The sequence below is a fragment of the Berghia stephanieae genome, chromosome 7, assembly GCF_034508935.2.
Source record: "Berghia stephanieae isolate SIO BIC M18660-M18661 chromosome 7, UCSD_Bste_1.3, whole genome shotgun sequence".
In the NCBI taxonomy this organism is placed as follows: Eukaryota; Metazoa; Mollusca; class Gastropoda; order Nudibranchia; family Aeolidiidae; genus Berghia; species Berghia stephanieae.
Window position 1 is genome coordinate 9,848,478 of NC_088366.1, and position 26,178 is coordinate 9,874,655.

At 36.1% G+C, this 26,178-nt stretch overlaps 1 protein-coding gene across 2 annotated transcripts in view; it reads left to right on the forward strand.

The window, feature by feature from the left end:
* The first annotated feature begins 1,265 nt into the window (after positions 1-1,265).
* Positions 1,266-26,178, forward strand: part of LOC144976667 (GDP-D-glycero-alpha-D-manno-heptose dehydrogenase-like) — a 37,947-nt gene continuing 13,034 nt past the window's right edge. Inside the window, exon 1 of one of the 2 annotated variants that reach the window (XM_078920996.1) lies at positions 1,266-1,977. The gene's annotated coding sequence lies outside the window, so the exon portion shown is untranslated. Of the gene's footprint in view, positions 1,978-12,388; positions 12,465-26,178 lie in introns of those variants that run through there. The other variant, XM_078920995.1, reaches the window with a different exon arrangement.

A 26,178-nucleotide genomic window follows, 5' to 3' on the forward strand; every position in this document is an offset into this window, starting at 1 on the left:
AGTCACTACTTCGCGCAGTGATGTCACCAACACACGAGTCGGCGCAGTGCGTGATTCGGAATCTTGAATAGAGTGGAGACTAAAAAGGCAGTATGTTGTTGGCGAGTTGGCGAAAGACAGTGGAGTTAAAATTTCTCAGTTTTATTTTTAATTAAATTATGCTGTTAATGATTTTTAAAAGATTGGTACGGTGCCTGGCACCATTCGATCCAATGGCCCCATAGTATTTATGTTCCCTGGCCACTCCTAACAACAAAACCCCAGTCGACGCAATTGTTCTTAAATGACGTAAAAAATACATGGGAGTCCGACAATAATAGTCATTCCCGTAACACCACAAGCTAATAATATATAAGTCAAACATTAGCACGTAGCAGCGATGATGATGATAATAATAATAATAATAATAATAATAATAATAATAATAATAATAATAATAATAATAATAATAATAGAAGAAGAAGAATGAGAATGAGGAGGCGGAGAAGAAGAATAAGAATAAATGGTATTTATATAGCGCTTTACTCTGTTGTCACAGGCTCTAAGCGCTTCACAGTGATATAAAATAAAAAAATATTACTGTAAGAGAAGTTTGATGGAAAAGTGATACGAATTTAATTTAACAACAACAGGAATATGATAATAGTATTGTAACATTATAACGTAAAAAGATAAAACTTTAAGCGAGATTTGAAAGTTGTCAACGAATCCGAGCATCTCACGTTTGATGGGAGAGAGTTCCGAAAATTGAAAAGATTGTTCACCTATTTTACGCAATGGCTTAGGTTTGACAAGGATTGATTGGTCATTGCTTGACCTCAAGTTTCTATTGGGGACATATAATATATGTTTAGAAGATCTTTGATTAATATAGGGGGAACTGTTGGTGCTCAAGAATTTGTAGAGGAAGAAGGACTAGAGGAGAAGAGAAGAGAAGAGAAGAAGAAGAAGAAGAAGAAGAAGAAGAAGAAGAAGAAGAAGAAGAAGAAGAAGAAGAGAAGAAGAAGAAGAAGAAAGAAGAAGAAGAAGAAGAAGAAGAAGAAGAAGAAGAAGAAGAAGAAGAAGAAGAAGAAGAAGAAGAAGAAGAAGAAGTGTTGGTGTAGAATCAGAGGAGTCTAATATCCCAAATTTTAACAGTCTCAAAATGAAAACACTCTCAAAACAACGCATTTTCAGATGTTATATATTATTATCATATTATTGGATCTCACCGAAAAATCTAGACCAAGAAACATAACTGAGTATTTACAATATTATCTAGAGTTGTTTCCCTTAAACGACAATGACGGAGAGAGGAGAAGAGTGATTAAGAGAAGAGTGATTATCTTATGAATCGTTAGTTAACTTTTTCTTTGTGACCTCTTTTAACCCATCATTTGTGTCAAATTTGGTAGTCTCTTTTTAAGTTCGAGTGCAATAAAATCTCTTGTGTGTTTTATCGACAAGATTTTATTCCAACTTGTGGGAAGGCGTGGTCATTTATATTAAAAATCTCAATCTGGAAAGGTTTTTCGTTTCACTTTACTTCCTGTCTTTACTTCAGGTTGCAGTTTGCATTATGCAGATCAAAATTGCATTTTTGAAACATTTGCATTAAAATCATTGGCTTTGCATTTCATTTGGCATTCTTTCTGTAATTACTCAATGAACCTTTCTTATTATTTCATTACTCCAACAGAAATTTAGTATATTCAAAAAAAAAGAAAAGAAAACCGCACCCAGAATGATATAAATTGTCTATCAAAGTGAGTAGTTTTCTTATGGGTGAGTCAACAGACTTTGGCATTTTTTGAGTGTTTTGGCATTTTTTGAGTCTTCCCCTGGCTTTTTGTTAAAAATAATCTGGCAACCCTGCTTTACTTCCCATTATTTTCACTTTGGTATTTCACGCTTTAGGTTGAGGCACTGGGGTTAGGCATACCTTCTCTATTCTCTTTATCCCAAATTCCTCTGTGTGCTTCTAACTGGCTGACAAAGGTAGGGTAATCATTTATTGTTCATTTTTTGGTGTTAGTTATTATCAAGAGATTTTTTTTTTTACATTCTGGTCCCGATGTACTTTTATTAGATGAATTCCTGCCAGAGGCTTGTTGTTACTATGGAGTTGCCGACACCGGCACCGGCGTTTCGTAATCGACAATCGTTCATATACAACCTCAACTAGATACTAGACGTCTAGCCCTAGCTATATATGACGGAATTTCGGTACTTTCGTAACATTGTGGTCCCTGCCGAGCGGAGTAATTTTATCGATGTTTTTTAGCCATATGTTTTATGTCGATGAAGAAGAGTAGAGTAGAGAAATAATATTTTCACTTAATTAATACGGATAATACAGAGTAGACACTCCGAAAGAAAAACGTGAAAATGAGGGACCTGAGAAAAAAAAAAGAAAAAAAAAGAACATAACCCCCCGCCCTGCTAAATTATTTAATTAAAGAAGGTAGCGTCAATTGCCAAGGACCTTGACAATTGTCAAATCGTCAATTGCCACGTCAAGTACCTTGCCATGCCAGTTCATCTACGCATGTGTACATTTTTTAACTGCCACGGAGTAACGTTAATTATGTGTCACGGAGTGATGTTATTATATTATGTACTCATATTTTCTCTTCTCTCGGTCATTTTCTCTTCTTTTTCATTGTCTGTCGTCTCTTATCTCTCTCTCTCTCTCTCTCTCTGTGTCTCTCTCTCTCTCTCTCTCTCTCTGTCTCTCTTTCTCTCTGCCTCTCTCTCTGTCTCTCTTTCTCTCTGCCTCTCTCTCTCTCTCTCTCTCTGTCTCTCTCACTGTCTGTCTCTCTCTCATTTTCTCCTTTCTCTCTCTCATATACACTCCCTGTCTGTGTGTTATTTTCTCTTCTCTCTCTCTCTCTGTTCCACTTTTCCCTCTGTGTGTGTTTTAATCCTCTCTCTCTCTCTCTCTCTCTCTCTCTCTCTCTCTCTCTCTCTCTCTCTCTCTCTCTCTCTCTCTCTCTCTCTCTCTCTCTCACACACACATTGTTTTTAATATTAATATTAATGCTCTCGTTTTCTCTTTTCTTTCTTTCTTTCTTTCTTCCATTTTCTTCTTTCTCTCTCACTCATTCCTTCTTTTAACTTTAAGATTTAGCCATGGACCGGTTCCAGTTGGTCGATCATCAACTATCTACTGTACTGTTAACTGCCACAGGGTGACGTCATTAAATATTTACTCTCATTTTCTTTATTTCTCAGATTTTCTTTCTCTCTTTCATTTTCTCTTTTCTCACCTTCATTTTCTTTCTGTCTGTCATTCCTTCTTTTTGCCATGGACCGTCCATGCCAGATAGTAAATCGCCAACACTTAACAGTCACGGAGTGATAGTGATACGTTAATATTAGTGGTACACTCATTTTTTTTTTCTCTATCTCCGTCTGTTTCATTTACTAATTTTCTCCTTCCCCCCCCCCCCCTCTCTCTCTCTCTCTCTCTCTCTCTCTCTCTCTTTCTCTCTCTCTCTCTCATATTTCCTCATTTCGTCTTCTAGATATTTACGATTAACTGCCAAGGATTAATCTTGTTGTAAAGATGTTTTACGTGAATTGTTTCTGTATGCAGTAGGCCTAAAATTTACTTTAAATCAAAGGAAATACTACTATTTTTTTAAAACCTCGGACTCGGCAGGGATTTGTCACTTCGTCATTCTGTTTTTTTTTTCCGCTGAATTAAAAAACAACAGTAATTTTTTTGTTTTGATATGAATTTAACTTTTCCTGGAATTCATGTAAATACTTATAAAAATTAAATACAAACGCCAAAGAGTGTAGACTCTGTCCGTTCCACAACGATTGACAAGTAATGAATGATTGGAATTGTGCACAAATCAAGGCTCGACTGATATCAGCCGCATGCAGCTGAAGAGTTCCTTGGCAGTTGACACCGCTTCCATTGTGAAAGGCATTCTTTCTTCTCACCTCCTCCCCCATTCCAATTCCAACCATATATCTTCTCCTACCACTGCACAACAGTAGAGTATGCTATTCAGGCATTCATATGGCGTCTTTGCATTATTGTATCTCCCTAAACATGAATTCGTCAAGATGAGACTCCAGTATAGTAATAGTAGACTGCACTCCAGTGTATCTCTTGAACTGTCGTCTTGCATTCTCTCAATAGCATTCGTCTGTATTTGTGCACGGAGCGGCAATTCGGACTCGAGTCTGAATCTGAATAGTCTCCCATGGCCATTCAGACTCAAACTGTCTTGAACCTGCACAAACACAAGGGGATGAACTGCGAGCAGTGGGCAGGTGTGGTGACTGATAGAAGCAGTAGACCTGTAAATTCTCAGTCAATTAACCGGAATCAGTAAATTCGTCAAATTCAAATATTTTTAAAAGGGAAGAAAGAAATAATTCATGAATCGTAGTCGAATGACTGAAGTAATTAGGAATGTTCCACAGCGCCACGCATAGCTCAAGGGCCGTTTATATTTACAATGGATATATTGCCACGGCTAAGCGACGCTTCTTAGAATTGCCGTGCCTGAACACACCCCAGTGTATTTTCACACAGCCTTCGTGAAATTATCAATTATCTTTTCACTTTCCAAACCTGTCGTGATCCCAATGGTAGCCAGTTTTAACTGAGCCGCCAAGCGATAAGTTTCACTGTTTCTTCTAAGCCAAAATTGACCACATTTACTTGATAGAACCGAAAAGTATGAAAAAGTTTAATGCGAAAGCCGGAAGTGCGTTATGAAGACACCTTCAATGATATGATTGCTACAAGCGCATCTCGATTACCTCACATTTAAACAAACTGATTGACCATTTCTACACTGATGTGGGTACCTAATTATAAGAAACAATTGTAAGTAGCCTAATTAATTCCCACGTAAATTAATTTTCTGCCATTGTTTTGCCATGTGAGCTTGCTGTTTACTATTCATCTCGGTTCTTTGGATTTTTCTGATACGATACGAAGAGTTTCAGTGAGGTTCAGTTTCAGTCTCAGTCAATTTTCACCGAGCTCATTTACAGGTCTAAAGCAGAAGAAGAGTTCAGAAAAAAAAGTATTTGCTCACATCAGACTGACTCAGCTGATACCTCTATTATTTTGAGCTTTAGGTGGATTGTTCTCTCTAATAATACTATGATAATTTTTTTTCTGATTTTATTCGGACATTGTGTTATGTTGTTAGAAAATCTTCTACTTTAGACCACAGTTAGCTACTTTGTTCCTTTTGAAGGGTTTTTAACTCTTCTTTTTTAATTTTTAACTGGTCAATGATTTTGTCTATCTTGTCAATTTTAACTGTCAATGATTTTGTCTATCTTTCAAATTAACGGGTTTAGACTACCTGTTGATAGTAACTATACCATTATTGTTATTTTCATTTGCATGAATTTTATTTTTGTCTATAAATTTACGGCAACAAAAAATAGATATATAGCTTATACTGCCAGAAAGACTTGCTTATTCAGCCTCGAATCTGAATAACTTGTTGATTGTACACATGCGTATTTGAGTTTTTGAGTCCTTATAGCCAATGAAGACTATTCAGGCTCGAGTCTGAATAGCCGCAGCCATTTGTGCAAGACCCTGAGAAGGGGTCTGCAAAATTCTGATCATAAACCATCACAAGATGCCCATATGGGGAGGCCTTCAGAGAGCTTGTGATAAGGGAAACAACCTACATATTTCCTCAACTAACCCTCAGAAAAAATAAAACCTTGTACCTTTAACTAACCCCAATAGGAAAAACAAACACCCTAGCACCTTTACTAAGACCTATAACTAACCCTATTAGAAAAACATATCGAACGGGGTTTTTTTTTGGTTTACTTTCCAAGATTTTTCAACAAGAGAAGCCCTAACAATTATCTCTGTCGTCTATCTGGAATTTAGTAATGTATTTATGTCTTTATTGTTTGTTTGTTTTTTTTTGTTGTTGGCTGAAGAAGGGCTTTGAGCATGAAGCTTTCCGTATTTGATATTTTGATCTTTTTTTAAGCTGTTATTTCAATTTTATTTATAGCTTTTTACAGTGCACAGCTCCTAGCAGCCTAGTATCACTTCGATAAGTTAGTTAAAAGTTGAGTATGTTCCATTGATAATGGATAATATAAATAAAAGCCAACCTTGCTTCAAGTCGAATTGATCTTTCTGACGTGCTGGCTTTATCACTACAGATTTGCCAAGCATTACGATTTTATCGTAATTTTATGATGTTGAGACTACCAATACGTGATTACTACTTTATCTGTGCAGTTACAAAATTTCATTAATTACGAAATTTTGTTTTTAAAAAAGCGAAAATAAATATTCTAAAGACCCCACAAAAAACGAAAACTAATTAATTTGTTGTAAAATTGTGAATCTGCCAGGTGGTCAGGCATATTCAACTCGGAACATGGAAAGACAACTTTCTCTGTATTTTTGGACTGATTGCTATTTTTTGTCCAAATTACTGTTTTTCGGGGCTCCAGTTTTATGACAAATTTTTTTGGCAAGTCTGTCACTATCAAGATTCCAGTCATTATCCGAACAGGCTTGACAACCAGTATAATTATAATTTCTCATATTTTAAAATTAAGGTTGCCATTTTGTTTTTTTATTTATGGAATTTAGTGTTTAAACCCTCAATATATTTTCTAATCACCTGCTGAACGGAAAGAAGTATCTGCATAATATGTCTTTCTTCTGGAGTTCAGCGTTCAGACAGGGGATCGGTCAATGTGTTTGTATAAAAGCTCAGTAAGAGTTTTGCATCCTGAATTGCCAGCCTTGTAATATGCTTTGAGGTCCATGTGGGAATGCTGGCCAAAATATGAAACATGCACACATTTTTAACGTGAGAATTTGTACCAAAAAGGGAGGAGATGATAAAACAGTTAGGATGATTTTCCGCGGAATTCAGGGATTTTGGGATTTTCTTTGAAATGTTCCACTGTTTGTGCAGTTTCAAAACATTTTTCTCTGAAACGCATTTAGGTGGTTCCACGGCAGAACTATGATAAAATCACCATCATGTCTTGTTTCAAAGTATGACACATGTGCTCATTTGCATGAATTTTGGTGACATTTGCATTATTTATGACGTACGCAGTCCCTTCTACATCTTCCTCTCAATCTTCATCTCTCTCTCTCTCTCTCTCTCTCTCTCTCTCTCTCTCTCTCTCTCTCTCTATATATAATATATATATATATATATATATATATATATATATTATAATATATATATATATATAATATATATATATATATATATTTAGATTTCCTATTAATCTTTTCTCCCATCTTCTTCCTTTTTACTGGCCCTGTATGACATTAATGTGTTACAAGCGCCGTAAAAGCTTAAAAACAAAACCTATCTATCTATTATCTCTTTTCTCTCTCTCTCTTCTCTCTCTCTCTCTCTCTCTCTCTCTCTCTCTCTCTCTCTCTCTCTCCTCTCTCTCTCTCTCTCTCTCTTCACTCTCTCCTCTCCCATAGTGGGCAGGGGGGTACATACTGTGTCTTCTATCCCCTTATAACTGTTTTCCAACATGCTTTCTGTCTTTGTCTTGGTATGAGAAAACTTGGTTTTGTCCCGGCCTGGCTGGAGTCCTTGTAAATCATCTCTCTGTTATGTATTATTATATTGTTATTTTCAATGTATAATGTAAGCATTTGATTGTATTTCTCTTTGTTGGATTTTGTGCTTGTGTCCGGATGAGACTTATAAGTGTCTCAAACTAAGTACATTGAAGGTATGCTCTTGGAATCTACATCTGATCCCTATTTGTTCCCAGTTCCCCTGTCTTACTTTTTCTTGGGTGCTTTAATTGTAATTCTAGAATTATTAACTATCCCATTTTCTTCCTTTTTAATGGCGCTGATATAACCTAAATGTGTTGCAAGCTCCGTAAAACCCTTTAAAACATGAAACAACTCTCTCTCTCTCTCTCTCTCTTCTCTCTCTCTCTCTCTCCTCTCTCTCTCTCTCTCTCTCTCTTCTCTCTCTCTCTCCCTCATATTTACAAAAGAAGTACATTGTAAAATGTTACGTAACTATCATATTGTATATTGTAATTATTGCATTTCGGCTTGAGTTTACCCGATGGAGCGATACATTTTCCTCCTTTTTGACAAACTTCTATTACCGTCACTGATAAAAGTGGGAGACTAGATGAGAATCTGGTGATTTTGTCTTTGGAATTGCTGAATTTTCCTCCCCATTACAAGGTTGATGAATCTCCATAACTTAGTGAGTAGTAAATTTGAAATGTTGTATGGTTTCCACACGGGTTGAAGATAACGTTTTTTGGGGGAAATATGAGAAAAATACCATAGTTATTTTGAAAATTTTAATAAATCGTTTTAAATTTTTGAGGTCAGTTGGCCAGTCTGTTCTAAGCATGGCCCTAAGCCTAGTAAATTGTTTTTCGCTACGAGTAGTCAAGTCACTCTGACATATTACCGTTTTACGGCAGTGGGCGACAAAATCTCGTACTAATCAGTGATGATAATCTTCTGGGTATTCATGGGATTCTAGGATTTTCGTTATTTTCTCAGACATTTTCAACGCTGGTTTTGCCCTGTCAAACATTTTCCACTGATTAAAAAAAAATAATCTCAGATCATTCAGGGCTTGATTTGCGAAGGAAAAAAAAATCACCACCGTGTCTCGTGTCATAGTTTGAGACTTGTGCTGAGTTGCATGAATTTTGTTGATTTTCCCATTTTTATGATGTCATCCCTAGACAGACTGGCGCCAATGTCAAAAGTGACACGAGGCAGTAATGGTCTTGGATCAGTTGCTAGTCGAATGGGGAAGGGGATGGAGCAAATGGTTCCGGATTTTTTTTTTTAATAAAAAATTATTTATTATTTTTTTCTAAGTAGCTATAGCATGGCTGCATGATAGCACAGTTAGCGTGTTTCTAATTAAGTAAACCAGGTGTCTTTTTCATGGACCTAGACTATAATTGTCTCGGACTATAACACAGTCTGAGACTTCTCAGTCCGAGCCTACGAAAAGTAGGCTATTCATGGAGTCAGACTTTGTCTATGACTATCAAGTCTCGGACTAAGTGTGCGAAGTCTCAGACTACAGAGGTCAATCTATTTTAAACTGGGGATTCCCCGGAAAAGTATGACACAGCGTCATAGAAATGTGTTAATTTTTCAGCTGCGTACGTGGTAGCACAGAAATCGTATCTATTTCTTCTTCTTGTTTGCTTTGATCGTGTTTTTTTTCCCCGACAAAGAAAAATAATGTGAGACAAGTTTAGGGGTGTAAAAATTGTTTGAGAATGTCTGTGTGTGTGTGTGTGTGTGTGTAATGTTTTTAGTAACGGTGGCACTTATATAATACTAGTCCGCGGTGTAGCAATGTTCTAAGTAGAGAGCGCGGGGGGGGGGGGGGGGGGGGGGGGGGGGGTTGAGAGAGAGACAGAGCTATCAACCAGAATAGTTTATGAAACGGGGCCTGATTCATAGACCTAAACTATTACGATAATCCAAGACTATATATCCATTGTCACGGACTAAAACGCGTTACCGGCTTTTCATATAGCCGTACTATGAAAAGTCTGAGACTAAACGAGGGACTAAGCGGGTGAAATTTGCACCCGCGATCTAGCAGGCGTAAATAGCGTGGCCTGGGGCTAAATATCAACATTATAATACATATGTGCTTCCCTCTGGGGGGAGTAAGTATACAGCGCTTAGAAAAAGGCTACCCAACCGTCTCAATTTGATTTCTTTTTCTTCATTTTATTTTGTTTGATTTCTAAAATGTTTGTTTTTGGTTCTTTTTTTTTTTTTTTCTTCACTTTTCTCGAAGATTCGACAATCTCACATACACTCCTCATCTTGCCCATTCCAAACATTCCCCAGGGACTCCTTCCCCCATACTGTTTCATAATAACTTCCTACGATTACTATTACAATAACTGCTACCGCTACCACTACCACCACCACTACTACTACTACTACTACTACTACTACTACTACTACTACTACTACTACTACTACTACTACTACTACTACGAGAGAGAGAGAGAGAGAGAGAGAGAGAGAGAGAGAGACAGAGAGACAGAGCTATCAACCAGAATAGTTTATGAAACGGGGCCTGATTCATAGACCTAAACTATTACGATAATCCAAGACTATATATCCATTGTCTCGGACTAAAACGCGTTACCAGCTTTTCATATAGCCGTACTATGTAAAGTCTGAGACTAAGCGGGTGAAATTTGCACCCGCGATCGAGCAGGCGTAAATAGCGTGGCCTGGGGCTAAATAACATTATAATACATATGTGCTTCCCTCTGGGGGAGTAAGTATACAGCGCTTAGAAAAAGGCTACCCAACCGTCTCAATTTGATTTCTTTTTCTTCATTTTATTTTGTTTGATTTCTAAAATGTTTGTTTTTGGTTCTTTTTTTTTTTTCTTCACTTTTCTCGAAGATTCAACAATCTCACATACACTCCTCATCTTGCCCATTCCAAACATTCCCCAGGGACTCCTTCCCCCATACTGTTTCATAATAACTTCCTACGATTACTATTACAATAACTGCTACCGCTACCACCACTACCACTACTACTACTATACTACTACTACTACTACTACTACTACTACTACTACTACTACTACTACTACTACTACTACTAAATACTACTACTACTACTACTACTACTACTACTACTCCTATCACCTCTACTATTACATTTCTTGTATGTCTTTTATCGTCCATTATTTTCTCGAAAATTCACGTCTCTCACTGGCCTTATTCCGTCTATCACACCATTGGATCCACGCCACCCTAACGTTTCATTCAAACACCAACCATCCTTGAGTACAGACGACAATAGGGAATGAGATTAGCGGAAGAGTAGCGTTCCTTGATAGGACGTCACCCATAGTCTGTGACGTCACCGGCGGAAAAGTTATTAGAGAGAGAACGTCATGTTGGTTGTGCGCATGCGTCTCTCGTCCTCCATTCCATTTTATTTGTTTATTGTTGTGTTGACGAAAGGTTACTACCTAAAATGTTCATTGTCTGTGTTGTTCCCATCCGATGCCTCTTCATTATCACCCTTCGTTAGTATTTTCACGATCCCAGGCTTCAGGCAACCCCCCCCCCTCCCTCTCTCTCTCTCTCTCTCTCTCTCTCTCTCTCTCTCTCTCTCTCTCTCTCTATATATTATATATATATATATATATATATATATATATATATATATATGTTATATATATATAAATCTTGTTCCCTGCCCTTTCCATATAACTCTGTCAATCGCCTTTCTATCTTCACGTTATGCTTATCCAAGGCATCCGGTTATAGTGAAAGGTATTGATATTTTACACTGAGGATATATGTGATCAACTTTGCATACAGTTTTCACCTTTGTTAGATAGACAATGTTTTACAGTTTCTTAAGGAGTCTTATCTATAATCTGCATTACCACTAGGTTGCAGTGACATAGTATCAAATTAAGAAATTAAGGAGCAGACACCGGTGTAAGAAAAATAACCGAACAAGTGTGTATGAAAGGTGCCAGACAAAGCAAGAAAGAAAAATGCAAGAAAAAAAAACATCCCAAAAAATCAGTCGACCTCGGCTGGGGATCGAACCTCAATGGTGACCTTCTGATTACCGCAGCCTATACGATCTTTTTCCGGCACCGCCACTCCACTCTCACTCCTCTCAATTTTAGGAACCCAATGTCATATTCTCCATCGATGAGGCATGGCTTGGCTAACCGTCACGCTTGAGTAGCTCGATCCCCGGATCCATGAAATGAACTTGTGTCACGCACAGCGACATCTATATGAAGTCCTAGGTCACGCATCAAAGAGGATGTATTACGTATTATATTATTTCGATCACCGCCGGCAGTGTTGCCAGGTTAGCGATTTTCCGCCAAATTGGAGGATTTTTAATCGTCGCGTGGCGGGGGGAAAATGACCTGGCGAGTGGCGGATTTTTGATGATTCGTATACCCTTTAAAAAGGGAAAGGTATAGCAATCAAGTCTAATTATTTCTTCTCCACCCCCCCCCCCCTCCCCCGCTAAATTGACTTTTCGGTGCACCTATTGTGAGTGTACTGTTGGCCTAGATCTATATTACACAACCTAATTCAGATTAACCGAAGGTGAAAACAATCTCCGATCCGATAGTCTAATTCCCGCTCATACATAATCGAAACTCCGAATCTTCGTGGAAACAGTTGTAAATAGGTGTATACCGTTCAGTAACATACTTTTTATTCTGCGACAAATACACTATTGTTGATTATAACTATTTTAATTCAAATGACGGATTTTGGGCAACTACTGCAGGTGAAGTAGGCGGATTTCTGTCATAAAGTGGCGGTATTTTTGCAAAGGCACCTGGCAACACTCATCGCCAATCTCCTATATTATTGTATCATAATCATTCTGGCCGGCGCCGCGTTGTGTGCTTTTCTGTGCTAGTCGGTGTGCGAGTTATAGCGTTCTTTCAAAGGTTGGTTTGTGTGTTTAGGTTTTTGTTGTTGTTGTTTGTTTTTGTTTTTTCGGCTTTTACTGTTTTCCCCCTCATATAATCGGGAGTAATCCACTTATCTGTAAGGTTTTGTTTAATAATAAAAGAGAACTACGATTGCAACGACTACTACTACTACTACTACTACTACTACTACTACTACTACTACTACTACTACTACTACTACTACTACGACTAGCGGGTGGTTGGATGGGAGCATCACCCTTGAATCATATACCTATGATGTTCGCATGGGTGTACGATCCGATAGTGATGTCGTTTCTTCTTCTCGTTACTAGCCTATCCTGCTTCTTTGGTTTGTGATTGTATTTTTGACAGGGGATTTTTTTTTCTGTAAATCTTCTGCCTGTTTGTTCTTGGTTATTTATAATTTAGCTTATGATATCTTTAGGTTATGATTTTGATTTACATTTGTACTTTTTTTGTTAGATTGCTTGTTTTTTTGTTTCAGCGGTCTCTCATATAACCTCGATTGTGTTGGAGGAGACCTAAAGCAACAAACAAACAAACAAAACTACTACGACTACTACTGCTACTGCTACTACTACTACTACTACTACTACTACTACTACTACTACTACTGCTGCTGCTGCTGCTGCTGCTGCTGCTACTCTTGCCTACTGGTACTGAAATTGAAATACGGTTCTCTCTCTCTCTCTCTCTCTCTCTCTCTCTCTCTCTCTGTCTGTCTTTAAAAAAAAATTATAGCGTAATTAAATTCTCGTTTATATTAACATTATTGGGTTTTAATAACTCGTGGAATGAATACCTCATATCACATTATTTCATGGTTTTCCTTTTTATTATATATATATATATATATATATATATATATATATATATATATATATATATATATATATAAGAGAGAGAGAGAGAGAGAGAGAGAGAGAGAGAGAGAGAGTGAGAGAGAGAGTGTGTGTGTGCCTCATGGATACACACAGTTTTGTGTGTTGGTCCGTTTTACTTCCGGATGGCAATGTTGTGAGCTTCTTCGCCAAGCGCATACTATCTATTGATCCGGTTATAATAATAATATTGTTTAACACCCACCGCCTGCTGCGGCCGGCCATTGACCGGGATGCAACAAGTGGTGTTGAATGTATCAAATATTATGGCCCCATCGATTTCAACTGATTATGGGGGGAGGGATCGATTCGCGCCCCAGCCAGGTGGTGACCATTCATTGATTGATCTTGGCAAGTTTGGATAGATCGATACATTACATTCGTTTAGGGGGGAACTGATTGATTTTCGGTTTTTTTAAATTGTGTTGGTTGATTTTTATTTTACATACGCGGGCACACGCACACACACACATACACGCACACATACACACACATTATACTTTGAGACCTCGTTATAAAGTGCGTTATAAGTTAACTTATGATAATGATGATAACTTTTATTATTATTATTATTATTATTATTATTATTATTATTATTATTATTATTATTATTATTATTATTATTATTATTATTATTATTATTATTATTTTTATTATTATTATTATCATGATCATCATCATTATTATTATTATTATTATTATTATTATTATTATTATTATTATTATTATTATCATTGTCATGGTCTCAAGTGAGTAAAGAGCTACTCGACTATGCATAAAGATATATGTAGAATGAGGCCCCAGAATTTACTAGTTACTATAAATGAAAAACAATTAACGATTTGTTTACAATGAAATAAAAATAATGATGAAATTTAATTAAAAGAGATAAACAGTGATCGTGGCAGTTACAAATAGAGATATGAATATTTTACGTAACTTATGATAATATGTCAGATTCGTAAGTTTACGTTTCCAGGCAGTTGATGGGCTTGGATGATCTATTCCTCTGATAACAGGATTGGACTCGTAAAATTCCACTTCCAGGCAATTGGTAAGAAGTTATTGTGTAGTCCTTTGACAGCGGGCTTGGGTTTGATCCTTGAAGATTATACAATCAAAGTTAAAAGCTCCGGCGTCTTAATGGTGTAGATATAATATCTACAAAGTCCCAAAAGATAAAAATCTTACAGTATATAGAAGGAATAGAGCGACTGGCCGTCCGGCATAGATTGTGGAGAGAAAGTGAGTGTAGAGTGTTAGACCTATCAGCTTTTATAATAAGTGGCTACGTGACAGAATGTAGAACGAAAAGTATTCACTAATTAGAAATTAATTCGAGGGAAGGCTATAAAAGGAAAGACGATCTAATATTAGAAGGTAAAGTTTATCTAAGCCTACTGAAATATAACTGGAGTGAGATGAATTCAGTTCTTAATAAAATAAAATTTAATAAGATAATTGTGAACAACCTTTACTGTGACACCCCCCACCCACGTTTAAAATATACTCTTTAACCATTATGGGAAAGATAGATTTTACAAACGGAAGTAAATTTACTATCATGATACTCTAGCATTAATCCATTGTTATGATTTGTGCTACAATTAAATTATTTATTAACTAGACATGGAAATGTTTATATTAACGTAGGTATATGAATGGGTGACAATAACAATGAAAGATTGTGATTACAAATCATTGTGATGAACGACATGATGGCAATGTGATTACAAATCATTGTGATAAACAATAGTGATGGCAATGAAGCATGATTTAAGTCGATGATATGAAGGTAATTTACTGAATGAAATGAATGAAAATGTAAATAGAATATTGACATTTCAATTATTAATCATAAATGAGTGAAAATTCATAACAATAATAGATAAAGAGAAGATTTCCCAAATCATGAATGGGTATGGTATATATATCCAAACAATACTCAATGTTACATTAAGTTGGGTCATCATGTTTACAAATAAAATTATCGAAATTGTGCGTCCTGATTTGGCATAATTTTCGAGGTAACTAACAGTATGCATGAGAGGTTAAGTTATACCCTTCTCACGTGTTTACACTAATCGAGAAAGTAGGTCGGCGTGAATATTTTCACAGCCTGGTATGTGAGAGATACTGAAAGTGTAATTTTGCAAAAATAGACTCCACCTTAGTACTCTACTATTATTCATTTTGTTATTTCTTATGTACGTGAGTGGTTTATGGTCCGTTTCGACCACAAACTCTTTTAGCAGTAGATATCTGCTGAATGTATTTAAAGCAAAGACGATGGCCAGTCCTTCACGCTCTATTACAGAGTATCGTGATTCTCTGTCCAATAATTTTCTGCTTGCATATAAGCAAGGCATTAGAGTTCCCTCATGTTCCTGTAATAGTACACCTGCGATGCCCTTATCAGATGCGTCAGTTCTTACAACAAATTCTTTTGATATGTCGGGTAATTTAAGAATTGGTTCTGAACAGAGTAATGCCTTTAATTGGTTAAAGCTATTCTGACACGCTTCTGTCCAAACGATTTTGTTCGGTGACCCATTCTTTGTCAGATTTGTTAGCAGTGTCGCGATGTGCGCGAAGTTGTAAATGTATTTCCTGTAAAAATTTAGGAGCCCAAGTACTTTGCGTACTTCTTTTTTTGTCTTAGGTGGTTGCAATTGTGCGATTTTTGTTTGTTTTTCTGTCTCGGGTGTCTGTGTCCCATGACCAACGGTATGATTAATCCTGCATTTGAAGCTTCGATATTAGTAAACATAGGTTGTGACACTGTGTCTCTATCAAAATACTTTTTTAGCATATTTGCATGGAATGTCTTTGTTGTGTTGTTAATCTTAATCTCGTAATTAACATTAGATTTTACTGCTGTTATTTTGAATGGTCCTTTCCATGTAGCTAAAAGTTTACTCGAATCATCGGGTAAGAGTATTAGTACTTTGTCACCAATCGCAAATTTTCTTGATTTGCTTTTGCGATCAGAGTATTCCTTGTATTTCTCTGCTTTTTTAGTGACGGATTCCTGTGCTAGCTTACACGTGTCCTCTATTCTGTCTTTCAGGTTTCTTACATATTCGTAAGCAAACATAATTTCGTTATTGTCCTCCTCATTCCCTTTACAAATGTCGGCTACTATATTGATCGGGCCGCGAGGTGATCGTCCATACATCAACTCAAATGGGGAGTAGCCTGTTGATTCTTGGGGTATTTCTCTATATGCAAATAGGATTGCTGGTAAGTATCTGTCCCAATCATCTGGTTTTTCTGCTGACACTTTTCTTAACATATTTTTTAGAGTGCCATTAAATCTTTCACAAAGACCATTTGCTTGGGGGTGGTAGGGAGTTGTGAATGAGTGTTGGATTCCCATGAGTTTCATGGTTTCATGCATCATATGTGATGTAAATTGGGGTCCATTGTCCGACAGTATCTCATTTGGTATGCCTATTCTAGTAAAAATTGTCATCAATGCTTCAGCTATGTGATCCGATGTAGTTGATTTCAATGCTATCGCTTCTGGCCACCTGGTTGCGTAATCGACTAGTGTTAGTATGTGTGTATGGTTTCTATCTGATTTTGTTAAAGGGCCTATAATGTCAATTGCAACTTTTTGAAAAACTTTTTCAATAACTGGGGTTGTCTCTAATGGCAATCTCGGTATTCTGCCTTTTGCGACTCTTCTTTGGCATGTGTCACAAGATTTCACATATTCTCGGACGTCTTTAGTAATTCCAGGCCATGTGAAATTCTCGGATATTCTCTTCAATGTGGAAGAGCTCCCAAGATGTCCAGAAGTTATTGAATCGTGCGCTATTCCAAGAATTTTGTTTCTGTAAATACTCGGCGTGACCAGTTGTTTAGCTATTTTGTTTCTTTTCCTATGTAACCTGAACAGAATATCTTTTTCAATGATGTATTCAACTTTTGATTTCGTCCCTTTGTTTGCGATATTGAAATATGAAGTTAAAGTCGGGTCCTTTTTCTGTTCTTCAATGAACGTGTTCCTGTCAAATTGTTGTGGTTCAAGAGAAATAGTCATTGGCTTCTCTGTTGTCTTTGTCATCTTTCTTGTTTCTGCTAGACAAGCTGTTTCTTGGGTTAATGACCATTCTTTTACATTTGTTGGGTTGTCTTTAAGACCTTTTATATTGCCGACAATAACATCAGCGACGGGGTTGGGAAGTATACAGCATTCCACTATTCCTGTATAGTATGGGGTTTCTATGTACACGTTAGCTGTTTCAAAGGTTTCGACTGTGCCACTGAATGTGATGCATTGTACCGTTTTTCCAGTTTTGTCTTCGTCATTGATCAAAGATGCTTTTATTCCTATTGTACTGCATCCTGTGTCTCTCAATATTTTGCAATCAGTTCCATTAGCTTTGCCTTCACAAAAAAATAGCGATCCTGATTTGTGAGTTTGTGTTAAAAGTGACATACCTTTCACGCAATACACATTTATATTTTCTCCTGACATTACTCGTGTCTGATTGTTTACACTTGTTTGGAGTGATGCATTTGCAGTTTCTTTTGGATATCCCACGATTTTGTAACATTTGTCTGCTGTGTGGCCTTTCATTCCACAATATTGACATTTAATTATAGGTTTGTTGGTTTTCTTATACTCAGTATTATTGTCAGTGCTATTTCTTGTTTTGTTTTGATAGGATCGGCTATGGTCTCTATTGAACTGTTTGTTCCATGGTTTGTTACTATGATCATCTTGTTTCACTTGCGTGTTCCGAGTGATTGATCGGCTCGTTCTATTTGAGTATTGAACTTTAGGTGTACATGGACTCTGAGCAGCGGCAGCGTAGTATGGTTCCTTCAATGTTCTGCTAAGGGGTGTCAATGGATGTGCGCTGTTAAAGTTTTCTGCGTAGATTTTTAATTTGTCCAAGTTTTCTGGCTTTCTCTCTTTAAAGAATGCGACTAAATCTGGGTTGCAAGCTTGATAGATTCGATTCTTCAGCGTGAGATAGTAAAGGCCTGCAAAGTCGTCTTGTTTTACGTTTGCCAACTCAAGCCACCGATTTAGAAATTGAGTAATTCGGTTCACGAATGTATTAAAGTCTTCTCCACTTTCCGGTTTTGCAGTGTGAAACCTTTCCTGGTAACCATCTTCCGTTAATCTAAATCTTTTTAGTAGAGCGTCTTTAATTTTTCCATAGTCATCTGCATCTTCAGTTGTTAAGGTATAGAAAACTTTTAGCGGTTCTCCAGATAAGCAGTTAATCAAGGCTTTGGCCCATTTGCTTTCTGGCCAACGATAACCTTTAGCCTGAACTTCGAATCGGTGTAAGAAGGATTCTAGACAGTCTGAGCGTTCATCGTATGTTGGCATGCGTGGAAGTTTCACGAAAAATTCATCACTATTATTATGTTTTCTTTCATGACCGGTTTTTGTTTTTTCAATTTCCAGCATCATTTGGGTCCTTTTGGTTTCTTCTTCTGCTAAAGCTATTTGTCTTTTTAGTTCCCTTTCTTGGACTCTTTCTTCTCGTTCTTCTCTACGTATTCTTTCTTCATGTTCTTTTTCTTCTCTACGAATTCTTTCTTCATTTTCTTCTCTACGAATTCTTTCTTCATGTTCTTTTTCTTCTTTTACTTTCTCTTCGCACCATGAAAATATTCTTTCCTGGGTATTTCTAAGTCCTTTGCGAGACTTAAGTATCTTTTATATGCTTCCATGTTGCAATAAATTAGTTACGATATTTTATATATATTATATTGACAGGATACTGTTACTGACTGTTTTATTTATTTACACTTACTGGAATGAACTGTTCTATTTTTAGAAATCTCTCTCTCTTATTTCAACTTATTATGTATGTTGAATTTGATGCCTTTTATCGTTATATCTTATAAAGCAATGTGTCAATACAATGCGGAGTTATTATGACTTGTGTCAATAACAATGTGTCAATCGCGTGTACTCTAAACTATGTTACTACGAAAAATTCATCACCAATGTGTGTGACTCGTCGTTAGTTTGTGTACAATTATTCGCAATGACGCTAATATACTAGAGTGTGATAACAATAATAGGATGCCAAAATAATCCCAAGTTATCTATCACTAAATATAACACGACGGCTAGTAGACTCCTTTTATTATTATTTAGTTTTTAAAGACTCACTTTTCAGAACATAATATATAAGTGGTTTTCGGTAACAGTAATATGCCAAAAATGCATTTAAAACAAATCACTATGCAAAACAAATCACGATGTCTATAGTTACTATGTGATGCCCAACTCATGTAAAAGAGAATAATGAAGGATATATTTACCAACTCAGTTCGTGGCTGGGACCTCTCTCTTGTTCAATGGTTGTTCAACAATTGTAATTAGGCATTGAAGAGTGTTTAACAGTGATGTCTGAAATACAAAACAATAAAATATCGTAAGATTTACAATAGTTACAAAATGTGTTCACAACACTGAGTGATTGGATGATAGGTGAATGAATCGTTATGGAATGTAAACATATTGAAAACAATTCATGAATGAGGCAAACAACAAAATGAAATGAGTGATGTAATAACAAAGTGGACAAGGAATGAATGAATGAATGAAAAACTGAGTGAATAGATGAATGAATGAATGGATAATGTATGAATGAAAGAATGAAGGGAGGAATAAATGTATGAATGATTGGATAAATGAGTGAATAAACGAATGAATGGATGAATGAATGAATGAATAAATAAATGAACAATGAATGAATGAATAATTTATAAATGAATAAATGAATGAAGGAATGAATCAATAAAATGCTATTCAATTTGAATGAAAGAATGAATGGATAAATTGCTATTCCATTTAAATGAAGAAATGAAAAAGAAAAAAAAAATTAATCCTGTAAATAGGAGTTCAATTAAAATATGATCAAGTGGGGCAATTAAGAGTTTTACAATTTAAACTTTAAAGTTAGATGAAATAGATATATGTAACTAAATAAATTCAATTCTTTATATGTGTCCCCTCCAAAATGTCATGGTCTAAAGTGAGTAAAGAGCTACTCGACTATGCATAAAGATATATGTAGAATGAGGCCCCAGAATTTACTAGTTACTATAAATGAAAAACAATTAACGATTTGTTTACAATGAAATAAAAATAATGATGAAATTTAATTAAAAGAGATAAACAGTGATCGTGGCAGTTACAAATAGAGATATGAATATTTTACGTAACTTATGATAATATGTCAGATTCGTAAGTTTACGTTTCCAGGCAGTTGATGGGCTTGGATGATCTATTCCTCTGATAACAGGATTGGACTCGTAAAATTCCACTTCCAGGCAATTGGTAAGAAGTTATTGTGTAGTCCTTTGACAGCGGGCTTGGGTTTGATCCTTGAAGATTATACAATCAAAGTTAAAAGCTCCGGCGTCTTAATGGTGTAGATATAATATCTACAAAGTCCCAAAAGATAAACATCTTACAGTATATAGAAGGAATAGAGCGACTGGCCGTCCGGCATAGATTGTGGAGAGAAAGTGAGTGTAGAGTGTTAGACCTATCAGCTTTTATAATAAGTGGCTACGTGACAGAATGTAGAACGAAAAGTATTCACTAATTAGAAATTAATTCGAGGGAAGGCTATAAAAGGAAAGACGATCTAATATTAGAAGGTAAAGTTTATCTAAGCCTACTGAAATATAACTGGAGTGAGATGAATTCAGTTCTTAATAAAATAAAATTTAATAAGATAATTGTGAACAACCTTTACTGTGACAATCATGATCATCATTATTATTATTATTATTATTATTATTATTATTATTATTATTATTATTATTATTATTATTATTATTATTATTATTATTATTATTATTATTATTATTATTATTATTGTTATCATCATCATCATCATCATCATCATCATCATCATCATCATCATTATTATTATTATTATGATTCTTATGATTATTATTATGATTATTATTATTATTATTATTGTTATTATTATTATTATTATTATTATTATTATTATTATTATTATTATTATTATTATTATTATTATTATTATTATTATTATTATTATTATTGTTGTTGTTGTTGTTGTTTTGTTGTTATTATTATTATTATTGTTATTATTATTATTATTATTATTATTATTATTATTATTATTATTATTATTATTATTATTATTATTATTATTATTATTATTATTATTACAGTGTAAGCTACCTAATCGGAGCAGCAGTGTTTTATCCAGACATTGTTCCAATTAAGTGGTGTTTCAATTTTATCTGATTCACGTGCGATCTCCATTGGAACAACCTGTCAACTCTACATGATATCTTTTGTAGTGGCTTTTATACTTTTATATAGCTATAGTGATATAGATTATCCTTTTATTTGTTTGTCTAAAGTTTTCTTTTCTCTTCCTCACTACATTTAGTATCTCACTTGTCTTGTGTTCAGTGTTGTCAGGTGCCTTTTCAAAAATTCCGCTAACTTTATGAGTAAGAAATCCGCCAAAATCCGCCAACATTATCCTACTTCACCTGCGACATTTGCCCAAAATCCGCCAAAAAATTCGCCATTTGATTTAAAACACTTATTATCAACAATAATGTAATTTTACAGAATAAGAATTATGTTGCTCAACGCTACTCACCGATTTACAACTATCTCCTTTTAAAAGACATGAAGATTCGGAGTTTCGACTGTGTTTGAGCCGGAGTTAGACTGTCGGACATTAGTTGTTTCACCTTCGTTAATCTGAATTAGGTTGTATAATATATATCTAGGCCAACAGTCACTTTAGGGGGGGGGGGGGGGGGGGGGGGGGGGGGGGGGGGGGGGGGGGGAGAGAAGAAATAATTAGACTTTATTGCTATACTTTTACTTTTTTTTTACAGAGGGTATACCAATAATCAAAAATCCGCCCCAAAAAAACAACCCACCACCATCCCCCCCACCACGCAATGATAAAAATCCATAAATTTGGCGGAAAATCCGCCAACCTGACAACACTGCATGTGTTGTCATTAAGGTCGAAACTCCGGGGCATCGAAGATAATCGCGACTTAGAGTCTGGTGAGGACAAATTAATGGACGTGCCTAGGATTTTATTTTTATTTTATCTAATACTCTGTCAAATTCAATTTGGCAGATCATTTTTAAAAAATATTTTCGGGTTAAGAATTCCATATTCGGATGGTGCTTGGAAAAATGAAACAAAAAAAAATGGTTGAGATGAGCATTAACTCGTGACTGCGTGACCTGGTATGGGTGCTGTATTCTTTTGTTTGGGATAAGGCAATCAGATGGGATCGCTGTCAGTCCATGACGAGCCTCGAATGGGACTTGGCTTTTTGGGGGGTTTGTCTAGTGGAATGCCACTCGCTTTCGGGTCAGAAGGTCCTGAGTGGGAGCCTCACTCGGCGCATAGTTCGAGTCCTCGGAAAAGGCTCTTTACTCACATTCTCTCACCGTACTCAGGTGTAAAATGAGTTCCTGGTCGTTAACAGCGTTCAGTGACAATGCTCTTCCGCGGAATCCCGGGATTTTGGGAATATCTCCGAAATTTTCCGCTGAATGCCGTGTCAAACATTTTCTTCAAAACCACCAAAGCACCTTTATGTTTTATGTCATATTTTGACACCATGCTCAGTCTTGCAAGATAAAAGCCCAAGCTTTTTTGAGTTTATTTTTGTTTTTTGTTTTTTTTATGACATCTCTTCTTATTTCTGGCTGGGGTTCCTGACCTCCCATAGTGGACAGTGAGGCATTTACTGTGTCTTCCCCCCCCCCCCCCCTCCCCTATATTTGTTTTCCGACATGCTTTATGTCTTTGTCTTGGAATGAGATTACTTGGCTTTGTCCTGGCCTCATTTCCTAGCTCTGCCCTAACCAACAAAAGGACAGTATCTGGGCTGACCCAGATCCAACCAGTTTTGCCGCAATCGACACATTTAGTTTTTTCATTCATAACTCTTTAATTCTATTACATAGTGGAAGTCTTCTAACATTAAATGATAGCTAATGATAAATTGCGTTTTTCTGTTAGTCGGCGATTTCATTGACGTAATATGTTGCGTAATATTTTGAGATACTGTTCTTTCTTGGTTTAAGCCAAGCAAATAACTCTACCTGTAACCAACAAAAGGACAGTATCTTATACGACCGTCTCACATACTGTTCACCCTGGTTAACCGCAACGCAAAATGCCTCGTCCGTATCCACCAAAAGAACAGTATCTCAGTTAAGAATATAGCAAAATACGAATAACTCGATCGACAAACGTTTTACGTCAGCGAGGGCGAGCACTCGCCATCACGGATGAGTGAGAGGCAAGGCTAAGTGTGGTTGACCTGGCGTGAGGGGAATGAATTTAATTATCTCCGTCAAGTTTGTAGGCGTGACTCTGATATAATATTACTACATTAGACTATTCCTCAATCTTTTAGACCCTGACTCCTTTTTCAAGATGAGTCTATTTTTATTAAGCATAATAGCTTTAATTTACGCTTATTGATGATTTTGGCTATCTTGTAAATTAGACTTTAATTGTGTATCAGGGTTTTGTCATTGTGCAACGATATTGGGGTGAGTGAGTGATAGTGAATTAAACCTAAGAATAGCTGGAAAATAGGGTATGTTCCCCCCCCCCCCCCCCCCCCCCCCCCGCCCCCAACACGTACAACACACATACCTTTTTGTTTTAAAATCAATATCTTCATTGTCATAGGAAACGAAAAGCATGAAATGGAACGAAATCTGTTGGTACATTTATACTGAATGAAATAGGCCACATCATTCTTACTAAATTTAAAAGGTGCCTAAATTATGAGCATATAATAATAAGATGAACAAAAAAAATATTTTGTCTTTAGCTAATTTCGCCCACATGGAGTTACAATAGTACAATTTAGATAAAACAAGGGAATTAATTAAAAGTTCTGCTACATTAAATTACGAATTTTGCTTATTTTATTCATTTCTATGTACATAGATTGTATGGTGTTATTCACGTAGCAGCTTGTTATGGAAATATGTTTATCAATGATGACGCTAAGGTTTTTTTATTTATTTGAAAATTCTGTTGTGCTATTTCCGAGAGTAATAGGTGAATTATTTGCCTTCCACACATTAAAATCTCAGTTTTACTATCATTTACTATCGTTTAATTTTAACTTGTTATGGTACATTCAAGATTTAATCTCATAAAACAGCTCGAAATTCGTTGTATTAAGAATTGTAAATAACTTAGGGGTACTGAATCATAAATTTGCGTATCACCACCATTAAAACGATAACTCAGATTGAATCTGGATATCACACGAAAAAGGGGGTGCTTATACAGAAAGAAAAAGGACAGGGCCAAGAACGCACTCCAAAGTTTAGTAAAACTTGTTCTGACTGAATACCATTCACCACGACAGTCTGCCATCGATCCTGTAAATTGGTGTAATCCATTTAAGGGCAATTCTTTTTACGCCGAACTTATTTTCTAGTCTTCTTAACAAAATGTAATGGTCAATTGTGTCAAAGGCATCTGAAAGATCTTAAAGGCATAATAAATTGATATTGTTAGCATCCGCATTATATAACAAAAGATTTTAAGAAGCGCCGTTTCAGTACTGTGTTGCTGTTTGTAGGCTGACTGAACTGTTGTTCTTAAGATGAGATAATTGTGTCAGTACTACCTTCTCCAAAAGTTTGGACAAAAAATAGAAGGATGTGTGGAAAATGAGAGATATGAAGACGATGAAAAAGAAAAACACAACCCCCCCCCCCCCAAAAAAAAAAAAACAACTAAACAAGAAACGCCTGGACAGACAGTCACACACACACACAAACGCACACACACACACACACACACACACACACACACACACACTAATTAGTTGAAATGAATGAAAAATAAGTATACTTAAGTTAGACGTTTGGTTGAGCATCCGACCAACAAGCAAGGGGATCAGTTTTTATTGCCAGCTGTATAAACTTTTGTAATGGTTTTGCTTTCTGTTTTTTTCTCCTCATTTTTTATTACTTGTTTATAAAGCCCCTCTGCCAACCAATCAGCCACTAAATAGCTAGCTTGATATGTTGATCTGGTGGAAAGTAATACGTGAATGTTTACAACTTTTGTCATAGATTAGATTGATTTTGAACTCAGTGTATGCAGCAATTTAGTCTTTAATCACGGGCGCATAATTTAGTCAAAGATATAAGAACTGCAATCCAAACAGTTGTTAAAAGCAGGAATTTCCACTTTTAACATCCAACGGAGAGGTCAAACTTAGATGTCGCTGGGTCAAACATACGCGTTGTGGTATGTCACTACTGCTGTCGGATGTGAAGGTCATTCGTTCTATTCTATATAGAGTATGCGGTTAGACTAAAGGAGTTAATTTTTGACATTTTACACGGTAATTTATTTATTATTATTATTATTATTATTATTATTATTATTAATATTATTATTATTAATATTATTATTATTATTATTATTATTATTATTAATTATGTGACCCTCCGCCCCGAACGGGAGGGGGGGGGGGGGAAGAAAGAAAGAAAGAGAGAGAGAGAGAGAGAGAGAGAGAGAGAGAGAGAGAGAGAGAGAGAGAGAGAGAGAGAGAGAGAGAGAGCTTGTGCATTGTAGAGGGCGGGAGCTAAATAGAATAAAGATATAAATATGTGTGTGCGTGTGTCTGTGTGTGTGTGTGTGTGTTTATGTGTGTGGTTGTATGTGTGAAAGAAACACGAGGGAGACAAAGAGAGCGAGCGAGACAGGTAGATAACAAACGGGGAAAAGGAGGGAGGGGGTGGAGCAAAGAATAGGTAGGGATAGTATTAG